Source organism: Thalassophryne amazonica, chromosome 3 (assembly GCF_902500255.1).
Source record: "Thalassophryne amazonica chromosome 3, fThaAma1.1, whole genome shotgun sequence".
Lineage (NCBI taxonomy): Eukaryota > Metazoa > Chordata > Actinopteri > Batrachoidiformes > Batrachoididae > Thalassophryne > Thalassophryne amazonica.
Genome location: NC_047105.1, coordinates 12,335,163 through 12,354,550, shown reverse-complemented (window position 1 = coordinate 12,354,550; position 19,388 = coordinate 12,335,163). Strand labels below are relative to the sequence as shown.

At 42.7% G+C, this 19,388-nt stretch overlaps 1 protein-coding gene across 1 annotated transcript in view; it reads left to right on the top strand.

Moving 5' to 3' along the window:
- Window positions 1–778: 778 nt before the first annotated feature.
- Window positions 779–19,388, top strand: part of LOC117506348 (plexin-A2-like) — a 319,464-nt gene continuing 300,854 nt past the window's right edge. Inside the window, exon 1 of the mRNA XM_034165841.1 lies at window positions 779–951. The gene's annotated coding sequence lies outside the window, so the exon portion shown is untranslated. The remainder of the gene's footprint in view (window positions 952–19,388) is intronic.

Genomic DNA, 19,388 nt, shown 5'->3' with positions numbered 1-19,388 from the left:
ACTGAAATAAATCAACTTTTTCATGATATTCTAATTATATGACCAGCATGTGTGTGTGTGTGTGAGGCTGCGTCTAAAAAAGCGCACACAAGTGAACTGACTGCCCCTCCCTGAGCCTGGTTCTGCTGGAGGTTTCTTCCTGTTAAAAGGGAGTTTTTCCTTCCCACTGTGGCCAAGTGCTTGCTCACAGGGGGTCGTTTTGACTGTTGGGGTTTTTCTGTAATTATTGTATGGCCTTGCCTTACAATATAAAGCACCTTGGGGCAACTGTTTGTTGTGATTTGGCGCTATATAAATAAAATTGATTTGATTGGATTTGATTTGAACGGACAGGAGAGAGATAGAGGGAGAGAGACAGAGAAAGAGAGAGAGGGAGAGAAAGAGAGAGAGAGAAAGAGAGAGAGGGAGAGAGGGGGGAGAGAGAGAGGGGGAGGGAGAGAAACAGAAAGAGAGAGAGGGAGGGAGAGAGAGAAAGAGAGAGAGGGAGAGAGACAAAGAAAGAGAGAGAGAGGGAGAGAAGGAGAGAGAGAAAGAGAGAGAGGGAGAGAAGGAGAGAGAGAAAGAGAGAGAGGGAGAGAGGGAGAGAGAGAAACAGAAAGAGAGAGAGGGAGAGAGGGAGAGAGAGAAACAGAAAGAGAGAGAGGGAGGGAGAGAGAAACAGAAAGAGAGAGAGGGAGGGAGAGAGAGAGAGGCTGGACTGTGACTGTGTCTGTGTGTCAGCAGTGTGTTTGAGTGACTCTTTCTTTCTGATGCTGGAGGACAGATGTCCGCTGCTGGTCGCGTGACTTTTTGCGCTCACATCACACCGAGCGGCGGCGCGTTCCGGTGCTTCCGGCGTTGACGCGCGCAGACTTGACAGACTGAGGGAGCGCGAGGCGGGAAGTGCCCACAAATCCGGTCCAAATAACCAGACCTGCGCCTCCTGATGAATGACTCTCCTCTTATTTCAAGGTGAGCACTTCAGCACTTCATCCTTTCCGGGCAACAGCTCCGAGCAGGGCGCGCGCGCCCGGCTCAAGTTGTTTGCGCGCGTGGTAAACGCTCGATCTTTTAATCAGGGTGTGTATTAAAAAAAAAACAGCCTGCATGATTAAATGCTCAGACTGTTGTTAGAGGAGCTAATGAAGGTGTGGAGCCTGAGTGTAAAGTGTGTTCGGGTTGTTGTGCTGCTGGTGCTGTGATGCTGAGGGTCCCTCTGAACTGGTCCTGGTAATCAGCCTGGAAGAAGTCAAGCAGCTGCTCCCACAGTGCTGTTGACCATGTGTGTCTTTGTCTGAGTCCAGTCTGTGTCTGGGTGGCAGCAGCAGCAGCATCGGTCCAGGTCCACTCTGTCAAACCCTCATGTTAAGCAGATGAAGCCCTGCTGGTCTCCCTGCGTTTTCATTCTGGTCCGGCTTATCTGTCCGGCCAGCTGGATGAGCTTTTATTTTCCTGGTCCCTTCAGAGCAGCGAAAGCCACTGACAGACAGAGATCAGCGTCTCTTTTCATGCCAATCCACTCCAGCACTCTTTCCTGCTTATTTTTGGAATTTAAATGAATTGGATTGCAATGACAGTATGAGGACAAACAACTGTAAACACCCCTAAAAAGCCATATTTAATCATACTTACATCAGTGGATTAATATGACTTCCATCACATGGGAGACTCTTGTGAGAGAACGTCAGCTTTGACCATTTTGGTTTCTCTGGGTGCAAGCCAACAAACAAACATTTCACCTGACTGCAGCAGAGAGACTGTTACTTTCAGGGTGGTGGGGATGAACTTATCATCTGTCTGGGTGGTTGCCTTCCAGGATCCAAAGTGGTTTGGTAGTCATGATTATTTTTGAATTAATCGATTGAACTTGTAAAAATGTCAGAATAAAATTTTCATCAGTGTAACAGGACCCAGAGAGACATCAATTAACATTTTGAGACCTTCCAAAATCATCCAAAACAGATGATTTCAAAATTAAAGCAATTAAATAAACTGTATTTTATCAGATTAAAGTCAGTAATTTTTGGTTTAGCATTACTTAAACCCAGTGATTAATCCGATAATGGGGTTTAAACAGGTTTAAAATCTATGTGAAGATGTTTAAAAGGACTTTGAAACCATTTATCAAACCGCTCGACAGCATCTCAAACCTTTAGTTGACTGTTTTGATGACTTTGCCTCAGTGACACTTATTTTAACAGATCAAGAAATGCCTCAGAGTTTGTGGAGCCGTCAGCCTGCTGGACAGAAGGAGGACAAACGTGCTCTCGAGCTGAGGTGTTTCTAATCTTATTGGACTGTTGAGTCGGACAGAAGCCAGTAACCCAAGATGACGGTTGGAGGTCTTTGGTACCGAGTCTGCCCAGAGAACACTGGTGTAGCTGGAATAACTGTGTTAAATTCGAGCATCACGCTTGTAGAGCGCAAACCTCCACTAACACTAGTTTCCAATTCCACAAAATTTTACCTTGTAAAAAGAATTCAAGTTCCAGCCCTGTTAGAAGTGACTTTTCATAAACTAAATTAGATGTGATCAAATGTCAGGAGTATGTATTTCGTTCCTGCACTTGAGTCAAAGTGTTTTTTTGGTGTTGCCAAGTTTTTTTTTGGCAACTTTTTCTGTTTCTGAATTCTTTTTCAGATCATTCTCACAGAACATTGGTTATCTCTGCTGTGCATAATTGTCACTGGTTTTTGGCACTTGGTTTCTGGCTGATAATTGGAAGACAAACAGGCATAAAATTAGAACCTCTGTAGGTAAATCCATAACAGAAAAATGAGAGTGACTGAGGCACTTTTGATTGAGATATAATGCAAAATGTACACCAAATGGGTTTTTCAATATTAAATTTGAATGTCCACAAAATCCACAATCCAAATCAAACTTTGTCAGGTGACACTTTTAAATATGAGAGTGATTGGGGCATGTTTGATTAAGATATAATATAAAATATACATTAAATGGGGTTTTCAATGTTAAATTTAAGGCAAAGGCTATACGCCCAACCGTTGGGCAGATAAGTCATACATTGAACGTTACATGCACAACCGTTGGGCAGATAAATATAATGTCTTATCTTATTCGCCCAACCGTGATCGTGTATATGACACGTTTTGTGCATCTAAACTGCGTTTTTTACACCACTTTTTAAGGCTCTATTGTGGCGTATGTTTGACACATTTAACAGCGTCGTGTTTAATTACTGTGAAAACACCGCAATGGATGAAAACAGACAAACTTCATAAGCATTTTGAACGGAAGCCTGTTAACAACGACGAAACAGTTTTTGAACAAAATGCTGCTTGTTGGCTGTAAGATGGTGTTAGTTTGACACAGTTCCCTGGGTGTGATGAGCCAAGCAGAACCGCTTTAGATCACAGCCCCTCCGCGGGGTGCGAACCCTCCCGCAGCTGGTGAAAAAATATCCGCCTTTTTTTCCTCCGGCGTTGAAACCGGAAGTGATCTTACAAACGCTCATTGGTTGGTTGTGGTTGGGCGTATATGCTCGCATATTTACTTTACTGAACCAACGGTTGGGTGTATAGCCACTCCGTAAATTTAAATGGCCACAAAATCTGTAATCCGGATCAGATCCAGATCAGACTTTGTCAGCTGATAAAGGATACCATCCTTCATAATGCTGGCAAATATGAAAGAAATTTTGATCTTTTTTCAGAGTTATGAATTTTTGAAAATTCATTCATTGTTAAAGATAAGGATTTTTCCAACTTTCCAAGATTTTTCCTGACTTTGACCTTGAAAATTTAATCAGTTCTTGCCTACCAGGATATGAATCTTCAGTAAAAATTCCATAATGATATATGAAAAATTGTGGCGTCCAACCTGTAACAAACAAACAAATGGGTGAAAACATAACCTCCTCCACCTTGGTTGGTAGAGATTATTCACGTCACCCACCCACCAACCCTTTGGGACACCTGCTTAAATAACTTGTTCCTTTGCAATTGAAGATCCTCTGACTACAAGCCCACCTCTCTGCAGCAGACAGACCTGAGAAATAAGAATGGACCACAGGTCTGACTGGGTGGTTGCCAGTTCAAATCCAAAGCAGCTGTATGTGATGCTGAATGCAACACTGAGCAGCACCAAAACCTGATGCAATGTATGTATCCATGTTTGCAAAGTACGAGGTCTGTGAGAAAAGAATCCGACCTTTTTATTTTATGCAAAAAATATATGGATTTGATTCATATGTTTTTACGTCAGCCAAGCTCGAACCTTCGTGCGCCTGCGTGAGTTTTTCCAAGCCTGTCGGTTGCATCATTCACCTGTGGGCAGGCTTTGAGTGAGCACTGGTCCACCCCTCTCGTCGTTGTTTCATTGCGAGGAAATGGCGGAATGATTTGGGCTTTTTTTCCATCAGAATTTTTTCAGAAACTGTTAGAGACAGGCGGCTTCCACTTTTCCGGCAGATTTCACTTTTAACAAGAGATTTTGTCATGGAAAGCCACGCGGAGGCTTCGCGCGTCACGACCGACTCGCTGATGGAGCGAGACAAAGGAACACCTCTGTTTCAGAGTGCCAGGGGACAAGTTGGGACATGTCTATCTCAGCTTTCAGTGCTTACCAGTCGAGTGAGTATAAGAGAAATTGTGGAGAGCTGGGCTTGTCCCAACTTGTCCCCTGGCACTCCGAAACAGAGGTGTTCCTTTGTCTCGCTCCATCAGCGAATCGGTCATGACGCGCGAAGCCTCCGCGCGGCTTTCCATGACAAAATCTCTTGTTAAAAGTGAAATCTGCCGGAAAATGGCTGATGTCCAGCTCTTGTGATAACCAGAGAAATTGCACACGATGGTCCCGGCTCCACACAGCGATCCGTTTAGAAATTATGTGGTGGTTTCTGCCTCTCGATGGCAGCTCGGAGCACGGCGCGCCGTGCGCCATTGTGGGCAGTCCTTAAAGCTGTAGTAACACTCCTTATTCTCTGTGAAGCCCGTAAAATTTTCATCGAAAGCCAGATAAATTTTTCGAATGGTTTCCAGCTGCCAGTCTCTAACAGTTTCTGAAAAAATTCTGATGGGAAAAAAAGCCCAAATCATTCCGCCATTTCCTCGCGAAACAACGACGAGAGGGGTGGACCAGTGCTCACTCAAAGCCTGCCCACAGGCGAATGACACAACCGACAGGCGAGGAAAAACTCACGCATGCGCACGAAGGTTCAAGCTTGGCTGACGTAAAAACATATGAATCAAATCCATATATTTTTTGCATAAAATAAAAAGGTCGAATTCTTTTCTCACAGACCTCATATTGTAGGAACAAATCATCTAATTTGATCAAATTTGGTAGGTATGTTGGTTTTGTGGATGCGGAGTAGGAATCTGATTTTGGGAAGAATCAGTCAACGATCAAGGTCAGAAGTCCTATAGAAGTAAAGAGCTATATCGGTCCTGAGACTGATTGGTGCCGGTGCTTATCCCTGGATTCCGTAGTGTGAAGTGGATGAAAATCTACGACTGGTCAGGATGTGAGTCCCACACAGGTTACATCCCCAGCCAAGGTTGGTCCCCATTTACAGCTGGGTGGATGGAGACAATACAGATTGTGTCTTGTCCAAGGACCCAGACAGGTAACATGAGGGGGATTCGAATCCAGGTCTACATATTGGTCGGCCAGTTCCTGATGCACTGAGCTACTTGAGCTACAAAGTCAAGGACAAATTCACAACCTCATGCCAGTGTTTAAGAAAACAACTAATTTTATGGTAATAGGTTACGATATTTTAATATTTGTGAACTTGACCATTTAAAGCTCATGTAATAGTTTCTCGACCTGCCGGACGCATTGAGTTTGTGGCATTGCTTTGCTCCGTGAGCGCTTTTGATCTAACTGATCTGTTTTTTCCGCTCCAGATAAACAGAGTAACATTCAATCATGCTGATGTACAATTAGGATGAATCCAAATAAGATGATGTATCTTTTTTTTGCTCCCATTCAGTGGTCGGTACGTTCTCAGTCGACTATACTCCCCACTTTTACTTGTTTTCATGAAAGTACTTGTATAGATTGTAAATTTAGTGCAGGTGAAACTGCATCATTTTGGGGTCTTCTATCCCTGAAGGCAACACAGGACCATGAAGTAATTTAAAACATCTGTCTCTGTCATTTTCACCTAGAAGCCAGGGGTTAACTTTATCTCAGAGTAGCACGGAGATTAATGAGCTATACTTGATGTTTTAGAGGGAAAAATTAATCGGACAACATTGCACGAAAAGCGTTAGAGGTAAATGAGCAGGAGATCAATGTGTGACAACGATTTTGGAGCAAGCTGCATACGACGGAGGGCGATATGGGTCAGGGGCAAAGGCACTGTCCATGCAAAATGACATCAGACAAATTAGTGTACGTAACACAATTACATGGCGTGTGAGCGCACAGCAGCTCGCTGTGACGGAGATCACCCCGTCCCTCCTTCCACCTCCAAACTCCTTTCCCAACCCTTACTCCGGTGTCCACAGAGACACTGATTGAACATGACTGCTCAGATGCTACAGCCTGAGGAGGAGAGCCCCCAGTTCCCACTGTGTGTACTGTGTGTACTGTGTGCATGTGCACATTACATAGTGTATTTTGATGCATGTCATAGTGCCTTTGCATCAAAGTGCAACCTAGTGATGGTAGAGTTGCGTGGTTTCAGACAGCTGGCTCTTTTGGCTCTGTTCCCTTGTAGATCCACTGCAGTCAAAAATGTTTTCGTGTTTTGTTTTTATTATTATACAATCAATCAATTTTATTTATATAGCGCCAAATCACAACAAACAGTTGTCTAGCAACTAGCGTGTTGTCTGTGGGGATTGATGGGCTCTAGATTGGGTAGTGTTTATAAAATAGGTAGCTGACATTTTTCACGGGCAGTAATAAATTAAGCAAAGCTTGTATGATGAGTTTTAACGGAGTGTGACTCCAGACTGATTTTAATTTCAGTTTCAATTTATTTTCATTTATATAGCGCCAAATCACCACAAAGTTGCCTCAAGGCGCTTCACACAAGTAAGGTCTAACCTTACCAACCTAACTTTTAGAACCTTAGACCTCAACAGTTATTAGAGGAAAAAACTCAAACCTTTTATTTCCTGTTAATTATGTATTTTTTAATGTTAATTTACTGTCTTAATGTATTTTGGTTCATGTTATCATATACACACTACCATTATTATGTCTGCCAAGGATGTAATAAAATCATCGGCCTTTATTTATTTGTCTGTCTGTTAGCAGGATTATATCAAAACTACTGCACAGATTTTGACAAAATTTTCACCACTGATAGATGTTAGGTCATGGAAGGTTCCACTGAGTTTTGGAGGTGATCTGGATCCAGATTCTGGATCAGGTTTTCACCTTATACAGTGAGGAAAATAAGTATTTGAACATCCTGCAATTTTGCAAGTTCTCCCACTTAGAAATCATGGAGAGGTCTGAAATTTTCATTTTAGCTGCATGTCCACTGTGAGAGACATAATCTAAAAAAAAAAAAAAAAAACAGAAATCACAATGTATGATTTTTTAATAATTTATTTGTATGTTATGCTGCAAATAAGTATTTGAACACCTGTGAAAATCAATGTTAATATTTGGTACAGTAGCCTTTGCAATTACAGAAGTCAAATCAAATCAAATCAATTTTATTTATATAGCGCCAAATCACAACAAACAGTTGCCCCAAGGCGCCTTATATTGTAAGGTAAGGCCATACAATAATTACGGAAAAACCCCAACGGTCAAAACGACCTCCTGTGAGCAAGCACTTGGCAACAGTGGGAAGGAAAAACTCCCTTTTAACAGGAAGAAACCTCCAGCAGAACCAGGCTCAGGGAGGGGCAGTCTTCTGCTGGGACTGGTTGGGGCTGAGGGAGAGAACCAGGAAAAAGACATGCTATGGAGGGGAGCAGAGATCAATCACTAATGATTAAATGCAGAGTGGTGCATACAGAGCAAAAAGAGAAAGAAACACTCAGTGCATCATGGGAACCCCCCAGCAGTCTAAGTCTATAGCAGCATAACTAAGGGATGGTTCAGGGTCACCTGATCCAGCCCTAACTATAAGCTTTAGCAAAAAGGAAAGTTTTAAACCTAATCTTAAAAGTAGAGAGGGTGTCTGTCTCCCTGATCTGAATTGGGAGCTGGTTCCACAGCAGAGGAGCCTGAAAGCTGAAGGCTCTGCCTCCCATTCTACTCTTACAAACCCTAGGAACTACAAGTAAGCCTGCAGTCTGAGAGCGAAGCGCTCTATTGGGGTGATATGGTACTATGAGGTCCCTAAGATAAGATGGGACCTGATTATTCAAAACCTTATAAGTAAGAAGAAGAATTTTAAATTCTATTCTAGAATTAACAGGAAGCCAATGAAGAGAGGCCAATATGGGTGAGATATGCTCTCTCCTTCTAGTCCCTGTTAGCACTCTAGCTGCAGCATTTTGAATTAACTGAAGGCTTTTCAGGGAACTTTTAGGACAACCTGATAATAATGAATTACAATAGTCCAGCCTAGAGGAAATAAATGCATGAATTAGTTTTTCAGCATCACTCTGAGACAAGACCTTTCTAATTTTAGAGATATTGCGCAAATGCAAAAAAGCAGTCCTACATATTTGTTTAATATGCGCATTGAACGACATATCCTGATCAAAAATGACTCCAAGATTTCTCACAGTATTACTAGAGGTCAGGGTAATGCCATCCAGAGTAAGGATCTGGTTAGACACCATGTTTCTAAGATTTGTGGGGCCAAGTACAATAACTTCAGTTTTATCTGAGTTTAAAAGCAGGAAATTAGAGGTCATCCATGTCTTTATGTCTGTAAGACAATCCTGCAGTTTAGCTAATTGGTGTGTGTCCTCTGGCTTCATGGATAGATAAAGCTGGGTATCATCTGCGTAACAATGAAAATTTAAGCAATGCTGTCTAATAATCCTGCCTAAGGGAAGCATGTATAAAGTGAATAAAATTGGTCCTAGCACAGAACCTTGTGGAACTCCATAATTAATGTTAGTCTGTGAAGAAGATTTCCCATTTACATGAACAAATTGTAATCTATTAGATAAATATGATTCAAAACACTGCAACGCAGTGCCTTTAATACCTATGGCATGCTCTAATCTCTAATAAAACTTTATGGTCAACAGTATCAAAAGCAGCACTGAGGTCTAACAGAACAAGCACAGAGATGAGTCCACTGTCTGAGGCCATAAGAAGATCATTTGTAACCTTCACTAATGCTGTTTCTGTACTATGATGAATTCTAAAACCTGACTGAAACTCTTCAAATAGACCATTCCTCTGCAGATGATCAGTTAGCTGTTTTACAACTACCCTTTCAAGAATTTTTGAGAGAAAAGGAAGGTTGGAGATTGGCCTATAATTAGCTAAGATAGCTGGGTCAAGTGATGGCTTTTTAAGTAATGGTTATTTACTGCCACCTTAAAAGCCTGTGGTACATAGCCAACTAATAAAGATAGATTGATCATATTTAAGATCGAAGCATTAATTAATGGTAGGGCTTCCTTGAGCAGCCTGGTAGGAATGGGTTCTCATAGATATGTTGATGGTTTGGAGGAAGTAACTAATGAAAATAACTCAGACAGAACAATCAGAGAGAAAGAGTCTAACCAATACCGGCATCACTGAAAGCAGCCAAAGATAACGATATGTCTTTGGGATGGTTATGAGTAATTTTTTCTCTAATAGTTAAAATTTTATTAGCAAAGAAAGTCATGAAGTCATTACTAGTTAAAGTTAAAGGAATACTTGGCTCAATAGAGCTCTGACTCTTTGTCAGCCTGGCTACAGTGCTGAAAAGAAACCTGGGGTTGTTCTTATTTTCTTCAATTAGTGATGAGTAGTAAGATGTCCTAGCTTTACGGAGGGCTTTTTTTTTATAGAGCAACAGACTCTTTTTCCAGACTAAGTGAAGATCTTCTAAATTAGTGAGACGCCATTTCCTCTCCAACGTACGGGTTATCTGCTTTAAGATGTGAGTTTGTGAGTTATACCACGGAGTCAGGCACTTCTGATTTAAAGCTCTCTTTTTCAGAGGAGCTACAGCATCCAAAGTTGTCTTCAATGAGGATGTAAAACTATTGACGAGATACTCTATCTCACTTACAGAGTTTAGGTAGCTACTCTGCACTGTGTTGGTATATGGCATTAGAGAACATAAAGAAGGAATCATATCCTTAAACCTAGTTACAGCGCTTTCTGAAAGACTTCTACTGTAATGAAACTTATTCCCCACTGCTGGGTAGTCCATCAGAGTAAATGTAAATGTTATTAAGAAATGATCAGACAGAATGGAGTTTTCAGGGAATACTGTTAAGTCTTCAATTTCCATATCATAAGTCAGAACAAGATCTAAGATATGATTAAAGTGGTGGGTGGACTCATTTACATTTTGAGCAAAGCCATTTGAGTCTAATAATAGATTAAATGCAGTGTTGAGGCTGTCATTCTCAGTATCTGTGTGGATGTTAAAATCGCCCACTATAATTATCTTATCTGAGCTAAGCACTAAGTCAGACAAAAGGTCTGAAAATTCACAGAGAAACTCACAGTACCGACCAGGTGGACGATAGATAATAACAAATAAAACTGTTTTTTGGGACTTCCAATTTGGAGGGACAAAACTAAGAGTCAAGCTTTCAAATGAATTAAAGCTCTGTCTGGATTTTTGATTAATTAATAAACTGGAATGGAAGACTGCTGCTAATCCTCCACCTCGGCCCGTGCTACGAGCGTTCTGGCAGTTAGTGTGACTCGGGGGTGTTGACATTTAAACTAACATATTGATCCTGCTGTAACCAGGTTTCTGTAAGGCAGAATAAATCAATATGTTGATCAATTATTATAACATTTATTAACAGGGACTTAGAAGAGAGAGACCTAATGTTTAATAGACCACATTTAACTGTTTTAGTCTGTGGTGCAGTTGAAGGTGCTATATTATTTTTTCTTTTTGAATTTTTATGCTTAAATAGATTTTTACTGGTTATTGTTGGTCTGGGAGCAGGCACCATCTCTACAGGGATGGGGTAATGAGGGGATGGCAGGGGGAGAGAAGCTGCAGAGAGGTGTGTAAGACTACAACTCTGCTTCCTGGTCCCAACCCTGGATAGTCACGGTTTGGAGGATTTAAGAAAATTGGCCAGATTTCTAGAAATGAGAGCTGCTCCATCCAAAGTGGGATGGATGCCGTCTCTCCTAACAAGACCAGGTTTTCCCCAGAAGCTTTGCCAATTATCTATGAAGCCCACCTCATTTTTTGGACACCACTCAGACAGCCAGCCAAGGAGAACATGCGGCTAAACATGTCACTCCCGGTCCGATTGGGGAGGGGCCCAGAGAAAACTACAGAGTCCGACATTGTTTTTGCAAAGTTACACACCGATTCAATGCTAATTTTAGTGACCTCCGATTGGCGTAACCGGGTGTCATTACTGCCGACGTGAATTACAATCTTACCAAATTTACGCTTAGCCTTAGCCAGTAGTTTCAAATTTCCTTCAATGTCGCCTGCTCTGGCCCCCGGAAGACAATTGACTATGGTTGCTGGTGTCGCTAACTTCACATTTCTCAAAACAGAGTTGCCAATAACCAGAGTTTGATCCTCGGTGGGTGTGTCGCCGAGTGGGGAAAAACGGTTAGAAATGTGAACGGGTTGGCGGTGTACACGGGGCTTCTGTTTAGGGCTACGCTTCCTCCTCACAGTCACCCAGTCGGCCTGCTTTCCCGGCTGCTCGGGATCTGCTGGAAGGGAACTAACGGCGGCTAAGCTACCCTGGTCCGCATCGACTACAGGGGCCTGGCTAGCTGTAGAATTTTCCACGGTGTGGAGCCGAGTCTCCAATTCGCCAAGCCTGGCCTCCAATGCTACGAATAAGCTACACTTATTACAAGTACCATTACTGCTAAAGGAGGCTGAGGAATAACTAAACATTTCACACCCAGAGCAGAAAAGTGCAGGAGAGACAGGAGAAGCCGCCATGCTAAATCGGCTAAGAGCTAGTAGCTGCGCTAAGCTAGCGGATTCCTAAAAACACACAAAGTGAATAATGTGTAAATAATTTAGAGGTGATTCAGCAGAGGGAGTGCTTTAGTTAAGGCACGTGAAGATTACACTGTGAAACAAATCGTTATCTAGTTATCTAGATCAATCTAACTGCGCAGATTAAACAGCTAACAGATACAGCAAAACACCGCTGTGCTCCGGAACAGGAAGTGATACAATACCACAGTGAGAGCCAACCACCAGTAGAGGCAAGCAAGAGGCAAAAAAAGTGTTTTTTTGCCTCTTGTTTCCTGTAGTTTTTCACCAGGTTTGCACAACTGCAGCAGGGATTTTTGTCCACTCCTCCATACAGATCTTCTCTAGATCTTTCAGGTTTGGAGTTTCAGCTCCCTCCAAAGATTTTCTATTGAGTTCAGGTCTGGAGACTGGCCAGGCCACTCCAGGACCTTGAAATGCTTCTTACGGAGCCCCTCCTTAGTTGCCCTGGCTGTGTGTTTGGGGTCATTGTCATGCTGGAAGACCCAGCCATGACCCATCTTCAATGCTCTGACTGAGGGAAGGAGATTGTTTTCCAAATCTCGCAGTACATGACCCCATCCATCCTCCTTCAATACGGTGCAGTCGTCCTGTCCCCTTTGCAGAAGAGCACCCCCAGAGTATGATGTTTCCACCCCCATGCTTCATGGTTGGGATGGTTTTATTGGGGTTGTTCTCATCCTCTAAACATAGTAAGTGGAGTTGATTCCAAAAAGCTCTATTCTGGTCTCATCTGACCACATGGCCTTCTTCCATGCCTCCTCTGGATCATCCAGATGGTGACTGGTGAACTTCAAACATGCCTGGACATGTGCTGGCTTGAGCAGGGGGACCCTGCTGCCCTGCAGGATTTTAAACCATGACAGCATCATGTGTTACTAATGTAATCTTTGTGACTGTGGTCCCAGCTCTCTTCAGGTCATTGACCAGGGCCTCCTGTGTAGTTCTGAGCTTTCTCAGAATCATCCTTACTCCACAGAGTGAGATCTTGCATGGAATCCCAGACTGAGGGAGATTGACAGTCATCTTGTGTTTCTTCCACTTTCTAATAAATAATCATAACAGTTGTTGTCTTCTACCAAGCTGCTTGCCTGTTGTCCTGTAGTCTATCCCAGCCTTGTGCAGGTCTACAGTTTTGTCCCTGGTGTCCTTAGACAGCTCTTTGGTCTTGGCTATGGTGGACAGGTTGGAGTGTGATTGAGTGTGTGAACAGGTGTCTTTTATAAAGGTAACAAGTTGAAACAGGTACAATTAATACAGGTAAAGAGTGCAGAATAAGAAGGCTTCTTAAAGAAAAATTAACAGGTCTCCTGCCAGGTGGACGTGCCAGGAACACCTTCCTAGGGAAGCACCCAGGGGGCATCCTTACCAGATACCCAAACCACCTCAGCTGGCTCTTTTCAATGTGAAGGAGCAGTGGCTCTACTCCGAGCTCCCTACTGATGACCGAGCTTCTCACCCTATCTCTAAGGGAGACACCAACCACCCTCCTGAGGAAGCCCATTTCGGCCACTTGTACCTGCAATCTAGTTTTTTCAGTCATCACCCAACCTTCATGACCATAGATGAGAGTAGGAACGAAGATTGACCAGTAGATCAAGAGCTTTGCCTTTTGGCTCAGCTCCCTTTTCATCACAACAGCACAGTAGAGCCAATGCAACACTGCCCCCTGCTGTGCCGATTCTTCAGGCAATCTCACACTTTATCGTTCCCTCACTCATGAACAAGACCCTGAGGCACTTGAACTCCTTCACTTGGGGCAAGACCACATTCCCTACCCAGAGTAGGCAATCCATCGGTTTCCTGCTGAGAACCATGGCCTCAGATTTAGAGGTGCTGATCCTCATCCCAGTTGCTTCACATTCAGCTGCAAACCGATCCAGTGAGTGTTGGAGGTCACCGGCTGATGAAGCCAACAGGACCACATCATCTGCAAAAAGCAGTGACGAGACCCTGAGCCCACCAAACCGATGTCACAGTCTGAACTTACCACCAGTCTGATTTTACCATCTTGGTATATTGAGACTTGTGTGTTATTGACCCTGGTCCAAATTTGCCAAGCAAATATATTATATCATTTTTTAAATTGGAACCACAAGTAAATCCTGTCACTTTCTATTGATGCTTATTGATTTAACCATTATAATTCTGGTTACTAGTTACCTAGCTAGTCTGAAATTTCCAGCCTGCAAGTCTGAATTTATGTCCCACTTCAAGTTTTCTGAATCAAAAGTGTGTGGAAAATGCAGTTATTTCAAAATACATCTGCTCGGTTGAAGATCGCCGCAAGAAATGGTAAATCTAGACCTCCCGGAAGTTGACCGCGAAAAAAAAATCGATTTGCGCATGCGCTTGGTAAAATGAGACCGGCACAAACTCAGACCACGACACCGGAAACCCTCCTCCCCCAAAACCAAATTATTTACAGACAAAAAGACCCCTTATGTTTTCATTCACTTGAAATATTTGCTTGTTTAGATTTGAGTCGCCTTAAATAGAGTGGTGCAGATGCTAGAGAACAAAATGACATAAAGGAGATTTAAAACATGGACACAGTCGATATATTTTCTCTTTATGTCAGTCACATTCAGTCATTACCTTTCTGTTTATTTCCACGTTTGGAAGATAAAGGTGGAGAAGAAAGATGGAAGTAGAGCAGGAAGTGGGAAAAGAGAGCAGGGCTAATAAAGAAAGGATTAGCCAGAAAGGGAGAGCGAGGTGGAAGAGAAAGAGTAGAGAAGTAAGAGGGTGGAGAAGTAGAAGTGAAGCTCACCTGCCAGATGGCGGCTTTGGCAGCGCACAGTGTGAAGTGATGGCGTTGTTGCAATGAGGCTCATTGACTCTGGATCGTCACAACACTGTTGACATAAACACTGCAAATAGTTTGCTGATGTGTGTGTGTTTTGGACAATTTCCTCTGGCACTGCTGCGTATTACACATCACATAGGAGGCAAATGTAATGTTCTTTTGTTTATCCACTTCCAAATTTTTTTCATACATTCTATGAGGATCAAACAAATGGGAGTTCAGGAGAATCAAAAATAAATAACCTTTAAATATTGTTCATATAAATTATATATCATAACACATTGTAGGAATGCGCGGAAATCAGTGTAAAGAAACGCCAAACTTGATAAATTTAATGTCAAAGCTTCTATTTAACAAGCGCATTGCCCGTGGGGAGCCACAGGTTCGAGATTGGGTAGTGTTTGTAAAATCGATATCTGACATTTTTCAAGGGTGTTAATAAATTATTCAAATTTTCTGTAATGATTGTAGCTGAAAGTGCAGGAAATTAAAGAGAAAGTTTTGTGAATAATTGTATTTATTATTTCGCACATTTAGTTGATGTCATGTTTTACAACTGGCAAGGTTGAGGTATTTCCTTTGTTCAGAGCTTGTCTGGTTACCAGGGACTGATTCAATGCTCACTGTTGTTACCTCGCCGAAAATATTAGTCCTATCAACCCTCCATTTTCACAGCATTCAACCTTGACTTAAAATACTTAAGAATACCAAACGGCAAATGTCAGCTCCCCACAGTTTCTCCATGATTGATGTGACACTAGCACACAAGTACACAGATGCCATTTGGCCTTTAAAATGTAGATGATGATTTACTGCCCCCTGCTGGAATGGCATGAAAGTCCAGAATTTAATTATCAACAGCCATTGCTCACTGTTGTTACCTAATATCCCTAATGTCTCCAAAAATATTAGTCCTATCAAGTTTCCGTTTTGGCTGCATTCATCCTTGACCCAAAATACACTCAACAAAAATATAAATGCAACACTTCTGGTTTTGCTCCCATTTTGTATGAGATGAACTCAAAGATCTAAAACTTTTTCCACATACACAATATCACCATTTCCCTCAAATATTGTTCACAAACCAGTCTAAATCTGTGATAGTGAGCACTTCTCCTTTGCTGAGTTAATCCATCCCACCTCACAGGTGTGCCATATCAAGATGCTGATTAGACACCATGATTAGTGCACAGGTGTGCCTTAGACTGCCCACAATAAAAGGCCACTCTGAAAGGTGCAGTTTTGTTTTATTGGGGGGGGGGGGGGGGGGGATACCAGTCAGTATCTGGTGTGACTGCATGGTATTTGCCTCATGCCGTGCAACACATCTCCTTCGCATAGAGTTGATCAGGTTGTCAATTGTGGCCTGTGGAATGTTGGTCCACTCCTCTTCAATGGCTGTGCAAAGTTGCTGGATATTGGCAGGAACTGGTACACACTGTCGTATACGTCGGTCCAGAGCATCCCAAACATGCTCAATGGGTGACATGTCCGGTGAGTATGCCGGCCATGCAAGAACTGGGACATTTTCAGCTTCCAAGAATTGTGTACAGATCCTTGCAACATGGGGCCGTGCATTATCCTGCTGCAACATGAGGTGATGTTCTTGGATGTATGGCACAACAATGGGCCTCAGGATCTCGTCACGGTATCTCTGTGCATTCAAAATGCCATCAATAAAATGCACTAGTGTTCTTCGTCCATAACAGACGACTGCCCATACCATAACCCCACCGCCACCATGGGCCACTCGATCCACAACACTGACATCAGAAAACCGCTCACCCACACGACGCCACACACGCTGTCTGCCATCTGCCCTGAACAATGTGAACGGGGATTCAACCGTGAAGAGAACACCTCCCCAACGTGCCAAACGCCAGCGAATGTGAGCATTTGCCCACTCAAGTCGGTTACGATGACGAACTGGAGTCAGGTCGAGACCCCGATGAGGATGACGAGCATGCAGATGAGCTTCCCTGAGATGGTTTCTGACAGTTTGTGCAGAAATTCTTTGGTTATGCAAACCGATTGTTTCAGCAGCTGTCCGAGTGGCTGGTCTCAGACGATCTTGTAGGTGAACATGCTGGATGTGGAGGTCCTGGGCTGGTGTGGTTACACGTGGTCTGCGGTTGTGAGGCTGGTTGGATGTACTGCCAAATTCTCTGAAACGCCTTTGGAGACGGCTTATGGTAGAGAAATGAACATTCAATACACGAGCAACAGCTCTGGTTGACATTCCTGCTGTCAGCATGCCAATTTCACGCTCCCTCAAATCTTGCGACATCTGTGGCATTGTGCTGTGTGATAAAACTGCACCTTTCAGAGTGGCCTTTTATTGTGGGCAGTCTAAGGCACACCTGTGCACTAATCATGGTGTCTAATCAGCATCTTGATATGGCACACCTGTGAGGTGGGATGGATTATCTCAGCAAAGAAGTGCTCACTATCACAGATTTAGACTGGTTTGTGAACAATATTTGAGGGAAATGGTGATATTGTGTACGTGGAAAAAGTTTTAGATCTTTGAGTTCATCTCATACAAAATGGGAGCAAAACCAAAAGTGTTGCGTTTATATTTTTGTTGAGTGTACATAAACATACTAAAGGGCAAGTGTCAGCTCTCCCCAGTTTCTCTGTGATTGAAGTGACACAGATGCACATGCGTACACAGAGGCCAGTTCGCTTTTAATATATAGATTCTGTTTAAAGAAAAGGTTAAAATGTGTGTATTTGAGTTCTGTTTATTAAAAAATGCACATCATATGAGTAAAAATAACTCAAATTCCCAATAAATTAAAATACCAACTTTTCAACGTTTGCATGCACCACGGTCACCATAGCAGCCTGTAACAGGAACTGTACTGTACTGACCCACAGCCAGGGCCGGCCCAAGCCTTTATGGGGCCTTAAGCAGAATTTCATTTGGGGGCCCCCCTACCATCACCTCAGCACCAGATGCCTCATTATTCCATAGGCTACACTGTAAAGTGTGTAACGTACCCACAATCATTAGCATTATTTGTAATTATCTTACATCATACAGGTGTCATTCTTGTTTTTAACCTTAAAGGGGTAGCAAACTCATAAATATGTTTTAATTAACTTCTACATACAGAGTGATGTATAAGTATGGCTCATTAATTTAACTATTTGAAAGTAACATCAGCAGGCAGGAGACTGCATTTATAGTAAACACGTTAAATAGTTTAATTTCTTTCAGATGTGCAATGGTGTGCAAAATGTTCAATATCCAAATACAAAATAGAATCAAATGACATTCACATTACCTTACAGAAAAATAAAGTTGTAACCAAAATTAAATACAATACTTAAATAATCTCCAAAAGGAACATAGAAATCCACAACATAACAGCAATGTGTGTGCATAGCAATGCACAAACATTGTACTGGGGGCTATTGCTTTAACTTTGGCCTGCAAACCATTGAGAGCTGAGTTACTTTTCCCCACCTTTTTCACTAAATTAATCTGAGGAGTTGATCTGCCCTGCTGTTTAAGTTTTTCTTCGTAAGGAAGACTATCAAATGGCTTCACCAAAATCCGTCCACAACATTCAAATTATCTGCCATTATGTGCAGCTTGCTACCTAGCTAACTCGCTAGCTGGGACTGGCGCGAGGCTAGTGTGATGTGTGTCCGCCTGTGAGTGCTTTGTGACGGTGGAGGAGCTCAGCAGCACCCGCTGCTCGGTAGGGACAGAAACTGCGATAGAAGTCAGAAAGAGTGATAGAAGTCAGTCTCCAAACACAAGCAGCTACAAAAAACCCACAAAAATACCAGAAATAGAAGCTCGATTTGTCGCTAGTCATTTTTAACAAAGAAAATGCCGCTAAGAGGATTAGGAAAGTCTCCGGTTCAACTCAGAATGAAAATGCTCCCACGGATGTTTACACCAAAAGATCGCTGATTCTCTCATTTCGCTGTCAATCAAAAAGGGATTCAGCCTCAGACAGATCATCCAATCATCATGCAGAAGCTGAGCGTCCGGGCCGGCCGAGGCCAGCCCACTGCCCCATAGACCCCCAGAGACGCTGAGCATCCGATGGGCGGGACAAAGCCCAGCATTTATCCAATGACTCGTCTCATTTCACTGCAGTCTTTGTATCGCTATTGAAGTCTGTGGATGCTCAGCGTCCACACTGTTTAAAGCGCTGTGAAGGTGCGGGTTTGAGTGAGAGGAAAGCCGCGTCGTTACCAGTTACCAGTCATTACCAGCTGATTCTGAACAAAAGCTGAGCATGTTGTAGCGCATATTTAGTCAATGACATGTACACACAACAGTATATATTTGATCACTTATTTTTTGACATTTTAGGGGAAGCTGAGCTTCTCTTGCAGTCTTAGAGCAATCGCCTCTGACTTTAAGACACCTAAAGCACTTTACACTAAACGAACGGAGCATTTCTTTCTTTTCTTTTGTTTCTTTCTCTTTTTGCTCTGTATGCACCACTCTGCATTTAATCATTAGTGATTGATCTCTGCTCCCCTCCACAGCATGTCTTTTTCCTGGTTCTCTCCCT